Genomic DNA, 12,007 nt, shown 5'->3' on the forward strand with positions numbered 1-12,007 from the left:
CACTCAGGTATCTGACTCCAGCTGCATACTTTGTTGAGGGCTGAGAATTCCATGTATTCCATGAGATCATGGGATGGAGATGGGAGAAGAGGGCCCAGGTGCACCTTATACACAAGCCAAGGGGAGGGCACACTGGAGCTGTTGTGCAAGTTTAGTGTTCCCTGGATGGTTAGCAAGGCCAAGCCTTGTTTTGTGGACTTCTTGGCCATCTCCATGCCTTCTCTGGAGAAATGCCTGTTCAAATCCTTTGCCCCCCCCCCTTTTTTTTTTAATGAGGTGTGGGTTTTTTTGTTTTGTTTTGTTTTTGTTTTTGGTCATTGAGGTGTAAGAGTTCTTTATATATTTCGGATACCACATACTTAGCAGACATATTATTGGCAAATATTTTCTCCCATGCTATTGGTTATACTTTCTTTTTATACTAGTGCCCTTAAAAGAAAAATAAAAGATTATCTGTTGGAAAGGCAGAGTAACAGAGATCTTTCATCCACTGCAGCAGCTGGGGCCAGGTCAGGGCTAAGCCAGGAGCTCTATTTGGGTTTCCCAGAAGGGCAGCTGGAACCCAATTACTTGAACCATCATCTTCTGCAACGCCCCCCCCCCCCCCCGCCGGCCCCCTGGGTGCAATATCAGGGAGCTGGAACAGAGGCAAGGAGCAGCCAGGGCTCAAATCAGTGCTCTGGTGTGAGGCCGAGGCTGGCCAGCTGCTGGGCCACAATGCCGATCCCTTAAAACACAAAAGTTTCTGACCATGAAGACATCCAAGTTATTTGTCTCTTGGCTTCTTGTGCTGCTGGTTTCCTAAGAAAGCCATTGCTTAATTCAAAGTCACCAAGATTTATAGCCATGTTTTCTGCTAACGGTTGTATAGCTTTAGCTTTCATATTTAGGTGTTATCCATTTTAAGTTAATTCTGTCTGTAGAGTGAGGTGGGAGTCCAATTTCATTCCCTTGCCGGTGGATATCCATTCAGCCTGGCACTATTTGTGGAAAAGACTGTTCTTTCCCCTGTCGAATGGCCTTGGTGCGCTTGTCAAAACTCAATTAATCATGATGTATGACTTTATTTCTGAACTTTCGATGATATTCCATTGATCTGTACGTCTGCCCTTATGTCAGTACCTCGCGTCTTGATTACTGTGACTTTGTAGAAGTTTTTGGAGTTGAAAATTTGAGCTCTCCAACTCTGTTCTTTTCCAAGATCCTTTTGGTCAATATTGTTCAAGACTGTTCCAAGATTTCCCACACATTTCCAGTTTACCAGTTTCTGCAAAATAGTTATCCTGGATTTTGGTAGGAATTATGTTGAAAATCTGGATCAATTTGGGGATCCTGTCATATGAATAATATTAAGTCTTCTAGTCCCTGAACATAACATGTGTTTCCAATTCTTTCACAATATTTTATAGCTTGCAATATGTTTATTAGTCCTAGAATTCTTTTGTTGAATGCATTCCACACTTTCAATGCTATTGTGAAGTAGCATTTTTCTTTCAGTTGAGCAAGAGCTTCTATCTGCTGGTTCATTGCTGGCCTGAAGCAGGAAGCTGGAACCCTTGCCTCTTAAATAGCAGGAATCCAAAGCATTTGAGCTCTCCCTGCTCCCCTCCCATGGTCTGCATGAGCAGGAATCTGGGCTAGGAGCCAGAGCTGGGCAGCAAAGCCAGGTACTGAGATGTGAGATGTAAACATCCTACCACATGGTCTAACCACAGGACTCAACCATATCCCCTGAACTACTTTCCTCATTTCATTGTTTAAGCCATTTCTAGTGTTCAAAAGACAGTCCATGTTATACATTGATCTTGCACTGTGCAACCTTGCTAACCTCTTCTAACAACTCTACTAGTTTGTGATACGGATTCCTTAGAGTTTTCTATACATATATAAAATCTATATATACAAGACCATTCTCTCTCAAATAGAAGTGGTTTGACTCTTTCTTATTTGGATCTCTTTTGTCTTTTTATTTTTTTTTCTCAGTGGCTTTCATTGCTTTGGTCTCCTCCAATCGAACCATGAGACCCGTGAGATGGGAGCTGTGTCAGTCCTTGTCCCTGGGTGGGCTTCAGGAGCTGATAAGCAATAAGGACTGGTAAGTGGGTGCGGGCACCTAAAGGCTACATATTTCTCTTTACAAAGGCTTTGGGTGAGGGTTGGGCAGGCACTTGGCATAGCAGTTAGATGTCACTTTGGACCCTCACATCCCCTATCAGCATGCCAAGGTTGCAGTAAAATTTCAGTGGTGGGTCTATAAATTTGTCCCAGCTCTGCTTGCAGTTCCAGCACCCTGCTAGCACCCAGCCATAAGGGCAGCACGTGGTGGCTTTAGCATTTGAGACCTTGTCAGCCATGTGGGAGACCCGTATTGAACGCCAGGCTCCTGGCTTCAGCCTAGTCTAGACCCAGCTGTTGTACTTTGGGGAGTAAACCAATGGATGGACAGTCTATTTCTGTTTTTCACTTTAAAATACATTTTTAAAATATAAACTCTGTCGCGTTGCCTAGGCATTGTGGCACAATGGGCTAAGCCATGGCCTGGGATGCCTGCATCTCACTTCGGAGTGTCGGGACTGAGTCTGTTTCTGCTTCAAGGTAGCGTACATCCTGGGAAACAGCAGGCGATGGCTCAAACACTTGGTCCCTGCCGTCATGTGGGAGGCCGAGGTGGAGTTTCTGGCTCCTGGCTTTAGCCTGGCCCAGCCCTGGCTCTTGCAGACACATGGGGAATAAAGCAGTAAACAGTGGAAGAGCCATCAGTCTCTCTTCTGTTTGCTTGCTTGCTCACTCCTTCAGATTAGTAAATTTTTGAAATTAAATTAACAGTTGCCTCATCAAACATTATATTCTTTTTAATGTGCTGAAAGATGAAGCACCCAACACCCCATGAAGTATTTCTGTCCAAGAATAATTAGAGCCAATTCTAATGACAGGAGACACAGAACAAAAAAAAAAAAAAGTACCCATGCTGCATACATGATGTAGCCCAGTTACCATAACATGAAATTGAAATGCGTGAAATGCCTCCACATCATAGAAGTTCACATTTAAGATTATGAAGGCAAGTGGATAAGGCAAGCAAAGTTGCAAGACGATCTCCAAGATCCTCAGCCCGCCTATAGAACCACTCCTCTCTGAGCAGGAACAAGATCTTTGACTATAATGGAAATCACTCCTGTGCCCTTGAATCCATCATACGGGAGATGGAGGCAAGCACGAAATACCACGTGGGGTGCCTGGGTCTGCTTCCCATTTCCTAATCTCAGTTCCTGCTAACGTGCACCCTGGGAGGCCTTGGCACCCCTGCCCCCACACGGAGACTCACAACAAGTTCCCAGTGCTGATGTCGGTCAGGAGCCTAGGGTCGTCCGTACTGGGGAGTGAACCAGCTCTCCTTGTACCTGTCTGCCTGCCACACACAGAGAAAATCATCAGGCGAATCAGGTGAGCTCTTAGAAGGTGAAGGAATTCCCACCAACCTCCAGTGAGACATGCACACCCAGGGCACGATCTAGGACCTGTCTGCAGAGAGAGTGGTGACCCCAACATGCCAGGGGCCTCAATCCTACAGCACCAAGAGACTGAGTTTTGACAACAACCACAGGAGCCTCAAGGAGGATGCAGAGCCTTGGCCAGCCCACCCCTTGACTGTAGCTTGGAAATGCTGAGCTCCCAGGCTATTGGCTTTGGCTTGGCGCAGCCCTAGAAACTGCAGCCATCTGGGGAGTGAATCAATGGATGGAATCAATCAATCAATCAATCAAATGTGCTCTTTACCCCATCTACCATAACTCTGCCTTTCAAATAAATAATCTTTAAAAATAAAGTAACTCTTCTTTGCATAATCACAATAAATTAATGTAGGGTCTAACAGCTGCTTTAAACATATAGAGAGTAGACAAAGCAAATGTGGAAAATGTCCCGTGTGCTTGGCTCTGTGGGCACAGCACAGGAAGCCCCATCACACCTGCCCACTTCCATGGCCACCTCAGTTCATCATTGACTGCTGGAAGAGTCTGGTGCAAAACAGGCACTCCAGAAACGGCTGTGAGCTCAATTCACTGACAAGTGGGGTGTCCATTTGGCATGTCCTGGTATTTGTTAACCCACGACCCGCTCCGTGAATATTAACTGCTTCATAGATGCAAGAGCTGAGGACTGTTCCTTCGCAACCCAGAGCCCGGTCCTCCAGAGCCCGGTCCTCCAGAGCCCGGTGCTCCAGAACCCGGTGCCCCAGAGCCTGATCCTCGAGAGCCCGGTCCTCCAGAACCCGGTCCCCCAGAGCCCAGTCCTCCAGAACCCAGTCCTCCAGAACCCAGTGCCCCAGAACCCAGTCCTCCAGAACCCGGTCCTCCAGAACCCAGTCCTCCAGAACCCGGTCCTCCAGAACCCAGTCCTCCAGAACCCGGTCCTCCAGAACCCGGTCCTCCAGAGCCTGGTCCTCCAGAGCCCGGTCCTCCAGAACCCAGTGCCCCAGAACCCAGTCCTCCAGAACCCAGTCCTCCAGAACCCAGTCCTCCAGAACCCGGTCCTCCAGAACCCAGTCCTCCAGAGCCTGGTTCTCCGAGGCCTGATGGGCATGTGCTGGCCTCAGCCTTGCGCTGAAGTGGAAGATCTCCCTTGCAGCTTATCCCTGGGACCTCAGCAACTGCTGCTCCACTCTGGTTCATCAGGAGAATCTACACCCACAGCCAGTCACATTAAGACATCCGTTAGGAAATCCAGGCGGGCAGGTTAAATGTTAATTTCCTTTCTACTGTACCATTTTCTAACCTCCTTCCATGAATCAAAGTGAGTAAAAGGTTCTTCACTCACTGACATAAAACAAATTGAACAAATTACGTTACTTAACTGAAGAAGCAGTCACACCACCGGCTCCTGCTCTGAAGTCAGCTGAGCTCTTTCTCCTCATTAGCATTCACTTGCAGATGACTTTGTTTGTTATATCTATCCAAGTGCCCTGAGCTCATTAGCATATCTGGCTGCTTCCCATCACAGGTCCCAGCAGGCAGGGGCTCTGGGGGAACCCACCTCTGCCTCGCAGGCCAAGCATCACAGTCCTGGGGTGTCACAGGTGGAACCCCTGCACACAGTGCTGTCCTTCAGTGCACGGAAGGACCAGCACCATGCGCGTGCATCTCCTGAAGGATGCTGACTGCAGAGAGCACAATTTCAAGCTCTGACATCACCTGGGACACCCAGGGATCTTTGGGGTTAGGTGGACACTGGCCAAGGCCTCCCTGCTACAGAGCAAGTGGCAGCAGAGGGGGCTGTCTTGGCACTCTCCCTCTCGGCTCTGGAATCGGGACCCACCCACCCTATCCTCTCTGAAAGACTGTGCCTTATCTGCAAAACCAAGATGCTACTGACCCGCACTTCCTGGAAAGACATTAAGTGGAACCTGAGACATCGCAGACAAGGGATTGCACAGGCACCCAGTGCCCACCGGGCTCTCCCAGGCTTTGTGCTCCGTGGACTTACACGCCCATAGCTCGGCTCAGCTACACTTAAGTGGTGCTGTCACTTGTGTGATATGAGCCCCATGCCACAGATGGGGAAACTGAGCCATCCAGAGTGAGCTGTAAGTGGCAAAGCCAAGCCAGCAGCCGGGGTCTGCACAGTTCCCAAGCCCCCGGAATTCTCTCTGTGTGACACAAGGTGTCAGGGCCCACTGTCCCCAGAGGGATGGATTTCTGTGGGGCAGTCAGGAAGCTAACAAACGACACCTGCAGCCTCCGTCACTAACTTGCACCCTTGGCCCCTCTCTACTGTGCACGGCCAGAGGAACAATCCAAGGAGAAGAACTTAAAAGCCACTTTAAATTTCAGACCAATTCAATTTTGGAATATCACTCGCAAGGCGCGGGTGCTGGACAGGATTTCTAAATGACTCATCCTCTTCTTTGTCCATTTCAGGGGAAAATGAATGTTGCCGCTAACATTTGACATCAATCGCCCGATCACATGTTGTCACATCATTACTCAGCCCTGGGACAAAGGCAGAGGGAAGAAACTTCAGCTGAAATGGCACTGCTGGGCAAGGAACCAATTCAGGGACTCTGGCAATGATGAAATGGGGAGCAAAATGAAATCCGGCCAGGGCCAGAGCCATGCCACGTGATGGGTCATGCTGGGGAGGGAGGGGCATGAGGGCTGCAGGCTTCCTCATTGGGCCTCTTGGGTTTCTTACAATTTCCAAGACCTTATGTACATATTCATTGGGCTACAGCATGCCATTGGTGAACCACGAGGTCCAGGGACATGACAAGCAACCAGGATGGAAACAATCAGCTATCTATGGCTAGAGAAAGGAGACTTAGAGCCATTCCAAGCAAACCTAGAAACCAGTCCTGAGCTGGTTGGTTCAACTGGCTGATCCTCTTCCTCCAGGCACCAGCCTCCCCTATGGGTGCTGGTACGTGTCCTAGCTGCTCCACTTCCCATCCAGCTCCCTTCTTGTGGCCTGAGAAGGCAGCAATGGATGGCCTATTGCTTTGGGACCCTGAACCCACATGGGGGACCCAGAGGAGGCTCCTGGCTTTGGATCAACTCAGCTCTAATCGTTGCAGCTATTTGGGGAATGAACCATAGAGGATCTTTCTCTATGTCTCTCCTCTCTGTAGATATGCCTTTCCAATAAAAATAAATAAATCATAAAATAAAACAATATAAAATAAAACCAGTCTTGCACTCTTCCTGGTCACATGCAATGAGGAAGTCTTCTCCATGGCCACCAGAAAGGAGAGGAAGCTCCCAGTGCCAGGTGCCCAGAAGTCAGGGACCAGAGCAGGATGACTGCTGTGGCCCGCAATGCCTCGGCAGCAGGTGTGTGTGATAAGAGCAGTTAGAAGCTCCAGGGCAGGCAGCAGCACCTGTGGAGGCGTGGGGCTCAGTGCAGCTTCCTTTCTCCTCATTGTGCCTTAAGCAGCCTGTGTGTGGCACCCCTATCTCTCCCATGACCTGATTTTGAAACAGCGTCTTCAGCAGTGCATGGCAGCTGTGGCCCGGATGGAGCAGAAGGACCAGGATGCTCACATGCACAGCCACTCCTGGTTCCTTCTCTACGGGAAGAACGAGAGCAGGGTCCTGCGCCAGCTTGCCCTTCAGTTACAGCAGGAAGGTCACAGAGGTGGGAGGCGCTGGTCCCCCTGCCCTGTCTCCCTGGTGTGGCTGCATGTTCAACAGAAGTCTGTGTGAGGCACCTGCTAGGTTACTGACCACACCAGGGAGTATCTGCCAAGGGCAGGGGCAAGGCATGGATACACTTTCTTACATGTGTTTGCTCTCTAGGGATCCTTTTCCTTGAGTTGCCTTCCCCCCAGATGTACACCTGACAAATGACCATGGAGCCCCTGGACTGGGCAGCAGCAGTGAGAGGAGATGGCAGCTGCCAAGATAACTAAAACGGCAACCATTGCAAGCGGAGGGGCCTGGTGACAGACAAGACCAGAGTCACAAGCGGGGGTCAGTGCTGGCCCGTGGACCCCACAGGCAGAGGTCAGGGAGCTGAAGACCTTCAGAAGTGGGCATGGGGTTTAAAGCAGAGCCCAGGCTGGGGGAACCACTACACCAAATGTACCCCCAAGAGGCACAGTGTGGGCCTGCACGTCTGTCAGGGGGACACACACGTGCAAACTGCATCAAGGAGCCACTTCTAACCACCCACAAAGGCAGCAAATGTAAATTACCCACCCAGCTGAATGGAAATGCGATAGGCTTCTGTCAAAATACGCCAAGCCCCTTCCTCCTTGTTGAACGGGGTGGGCGAGCCCCTCTCAGCCATGACCTGTCGGCGTGGGCTGCTTATTTTCCTAAAAGCCCTAAATTCAAATATGTAGATTTGTGTTTACCTATAATTAACGTGATGTATCTATTCAGAATAACTGCAACATCCCTCCCTAGTCATGGAAAATGATTAATTACCAATTACAGCAAGTATCCAATCCATGCAGCTCGCCACTGGTCTGTACCACTGAACTGCCGGCGTTCTAATTGCACACATTAAGGTTCTAGGTAATTATTGCTGAGAGATTGGTAATATTAAAAATATTGGTTGCAGCTATTATTACATTTGCTCTAAATGCAACCAAGACTTGAATTTATGTCTGAGCTGCCAGCCATTTCATCAGGCTATTCCTGGGACTGGTTGGGAACTGGTTTTTATTTCCCTTTCTCCGAGACTGTTACAACAAGTCTATTAACAGCTCCGGGTTTCCCATTTTGTAAAGCTTTCATTAAGTGAAACAGGCTTAAAAAAAATCACCAGTAGCTGCCTTTAGCAAAGTAGGGAGGTAATTATCTCATTTACAGATAACTACATGCGTTTCATTTTTCAAAGCACAAAGAGAAAACTAGCTCTAAATGACACGTTTTCAGGCTCATTAAATTCACTAGAGAAATATCAAATTAGGAGTTTGCAGTACAAATGCCATCGTGAACTCTGACAACAGCTATCAACACCGGGGACACTGCGGGAAACAGCCTCATGCCCAAAGCTGAAATCATGGACGAGTCCCGGGAGCTTGAAGAGGATTTTAGCATTGCTTTATTTCAGTCCCTCAGACGCCAGAGTCCTACCTCTAAATGACTGGTGAGGCCATGAGCATCCGGGCATGAGTCAGAAGACTGGGGTTCTACGTGTGCCATGACTGGACTGCTGGTCCCCAAGGCACAGGACCACACTCAGACTGCAATGTACAAGGTGCACCTGAGGCCAAACAAGCGAGACCTGAGGCAGCTCAGCATCGCTCGGGGCTGCCCCTGATGTGCTACCCTGGAAATCAACGCAAAGAATGGTGGAGAAAAGAGAATCTGGAACTTAACTGCAGTCTGGCCCTTAAAGGATGAATAGGAGTTCATTGACTGCATGGAGAGGGCATCCTAGTAAGGGCTCATAACCTCACAGAGGGGCTGAGAACCTCACAGTGTTGTTGAACAGACAGAAGATATTTCAAATCTTGCATGTGTCCAGTTCAGCAAACCTGGGGCTGTTTCAGCAAGTCACAACATGACTAGGTTAACGATGGCCCATGCCAACAGCCACGGGGTTCACCGTGGAAAGACCGATCACATGGAGGGCTGTCTGGACAGTACCAGACGAGCTTGCACACACATATCAAACATGGGAAATGACACACAGCAAAGGCAGGGAGCACGCCACACCTGGCAACACAGGTCAGCTCTGGGTTTAGAAAAAAAAAAAACCTTCTTTCTTCTTCCCACATTCCCCCCATGGTGTCCACACTTTGAGCAATGAATGCGCATGTGCAATCAAAACATCTCACATGAAAACACCTGCAAACATGGGACCCAGAATCCTCAGAGACCCAGGAGAGTCACCTCAGGAGCCCCTGGAAGAGCTGGTGCCTCCCCTACCCATGCTGGCAGACGGTATCAGGGCAAGAGGAGGGCGGCAAAGGCGAACAGGCAAATTCCTGAAGATCACAGCCGTCAGGAGAAATTTCTCTCATCGGGATGGCATCTTACAGCCCCACATCCAGCCCTGCCCTGCCCACTGTTCATAGCCTGTCAGCACATACTCTTTGAGACAGAATAGACACAGTAACAAGGGACACTCCCCTAGAAGTAACAAGGTCCTCTGGGATGAGGGCACCCCCCACCAGCTCCCAGAGCTGTACGGTCAGCTCGAAGAGCCTCGCAGGCAGAGTGTGTTGGACACAGGTGTTCCGAGCCCCTTGGGAGAGGGGGCGTGGCTTGGCATCACATTTGCATGCAGGGTGCACCTACTTTGAGCATGCCATACACAGCAGGCAGGCCCGACGCAGAGGGAAAGCAGGGCTATAAAACCCCACTGATGGATGGGACCCATCACCGTTTTTAGGGTCCGTTGCACAAACTATTTTGACAGTTGAGGCTCATAAATTAACGAGCAGGCCCCAAATGACACAATGAAGAAGATGTTGCAGCCGCTTCAATTTAACCGCTGGGTGATCACTCAGGAAGTCGGGGTGCGGGAGGCCACCTCCTCCTTTGTTCCTGCTTAGCCGGAAGATAAATGTTGGGAACCAAGGGCCCCAGGCGCTCAGTAATAAAAACCTTTTAGAGAGCAGAGCCTTGCACTAGTTAAGAGAAACCTGTTCCATTTTTCTAGAGGAAAAAATGGACGTGAGGTTTCGCAGTGGCAGACATCAAGGCCTTTTATAGAGACTAAAAAGTGCAAATCCACGAAGAGGGGAGGGGGAAGAGGGAGGGAGAAGACAAGGGAGGAGCAGGAGGAGAGAAAGGAGATACAGAAGTTACCAGAACTGTGATGTGGCAGCAGAGAGGACGAATGCAGAGTTAGAATGAACACGAAGCGTACCCGTTAGGGAGGATCCCGGTACCTTCCGAGGTGCAAGCCTAATCAGAGATCCACGCCTCCAGATCTCCCGTGAACTCCTCCAGGCCTTCCTGTCACTGTGTTTGCTCAAAAACAAATGGGGGCTGTAGCATATGGGTCTCTAAAGAGAGGAACTTAGATCCTGAAGAATTACTTACATACCCTCACACGTCATGGAAGAGAACCCCATAACAGAACTTCTTGTTCAGAGGAAGTAATTATAGCTGAAGAATAAACAGTGGTTCAACAGTGATTGTCCTCTAGGCCAGGCTGGACCAGGCTGCTGGACCTGCTGGCAAGTGCTGGGACAAGCCATGTCAGGTTGGACCACAGTAGCCCTTGGCAGGCACAAGATCCGGGGCTAGGGGCAGGCCTGGTAGGCAAACTATGGGACCTGCTCTGCTAGGCTGCAGCTCCCACTGGTGAGCACGAGAGCGGGGGCTGGGAGTGGGCCAGGCTAGTCAAGATGGCAACACTCATGAGCATACATGTGGACCGATTCTGGGGGCAGGTCGGGCTGAGCTAAGCTGTATCACTCATGGGTGTGTGCAAGAGCCAGATGGAATGCAGGATGGACCTAGCAAGACCATAGCCATGCCAGCACATGCAAAATCCAGGGCTGGGGGTCACCCTTCCTAGGCTGCAGCACCCACTAGCGTTTGTGAGGAGCGGGCCTGTGGCAGGCTGGGCTGGACTGGACTGGACTATGCTACAGCACCCATCAGTTCACATGAGAGATGGGGCTGGGGAGGAACTAACCAGGCAGCTGCATCCACCAGCATTGGCTGGGACAGATGACAGAACAAACCTGACCCCGCCTTGGCTGGCAAACATAAGAGTCCAGTCCAAAGTCCCTTTAGACAAGGTTTGCTGTGGGGCCTTCCAACTAGACTGCTGAACTCAAACCACAGGAAAAATACATGTAGTCCAGCCTTGGGGTGCATGTGTCAGGACCAGACCTCCTCAGCTGCCTGCACAGTGGACAGCAGGCTCAAGATGCACACAGGGGACATGACAGCCAGCTCATCTAGGCCGGCAGAGGACGTCAAGTGCCTTGTCAGAGGATGCAAAGCATAACAGGCTGGACCATTCTCCTGGCCAAGCTTTGCGACATCTTCCTGGGCCTGTGGATGCACTAAAGTAGACATGGTCAGCCAATAGATCTTGGAAAGATTTTTCTCAACCCTGGTGCAACAAAGCTGACAATATCTCAGAGCTATCAAAACCACTCAAGTAACAACCTCGGAGCATCTTCCCCACACTGGGGGTCTCTAAGGTGTCATCAAATGACCATCCGCTGGCACAGCCTGACAGCAAGGAGCAGCCCCCTTCCCTCTCTGTGGACATAGGAGAAACAAAAAATTAAAGCATTTGTCCCACCCACCTTCCTCCACACCTTGACCCTCCCCACCCTAATTAGAGACCCACCTGGATATGCATCCCTCTCAACTATGTTAATATGAAAAAGTAAAATGATTTTCTAAAAAATTTTTAAAGCGATTGTCCTCCCCAGAGCAGCAGTGAGAGACAGAACCCACGAGAAACAATCACAGGTGCCATCAGAGCCTGTCGTAGCAACTGAGTAAAACCACACCTGCTCCCTTTCCAGGAAGGCAATTCTCCAGGAAAAGGAAAAGGAAAAGGAATCAAGTGAACGGAATTACCCAGG

The sequence above is a fragment of the Ochotona curzoniae genome, unplaced genomic scaffold (assembly GCF_017591425.1).
Source record: "Ochotona curzoniae isolate NIBS_2020 unplaced genomic scaffold, NIBS_Ocur_1.0 contig_66, whole genome shotgun sequence".
In the NCBI taxonomy this organism is placed as follows: domain Eukaryota; kingdom Metazoa; phylum Chordata; class Mammalia; order Lagomorpha; family Ochotonidae; genus Ochotona; species Ochotona curzoniae.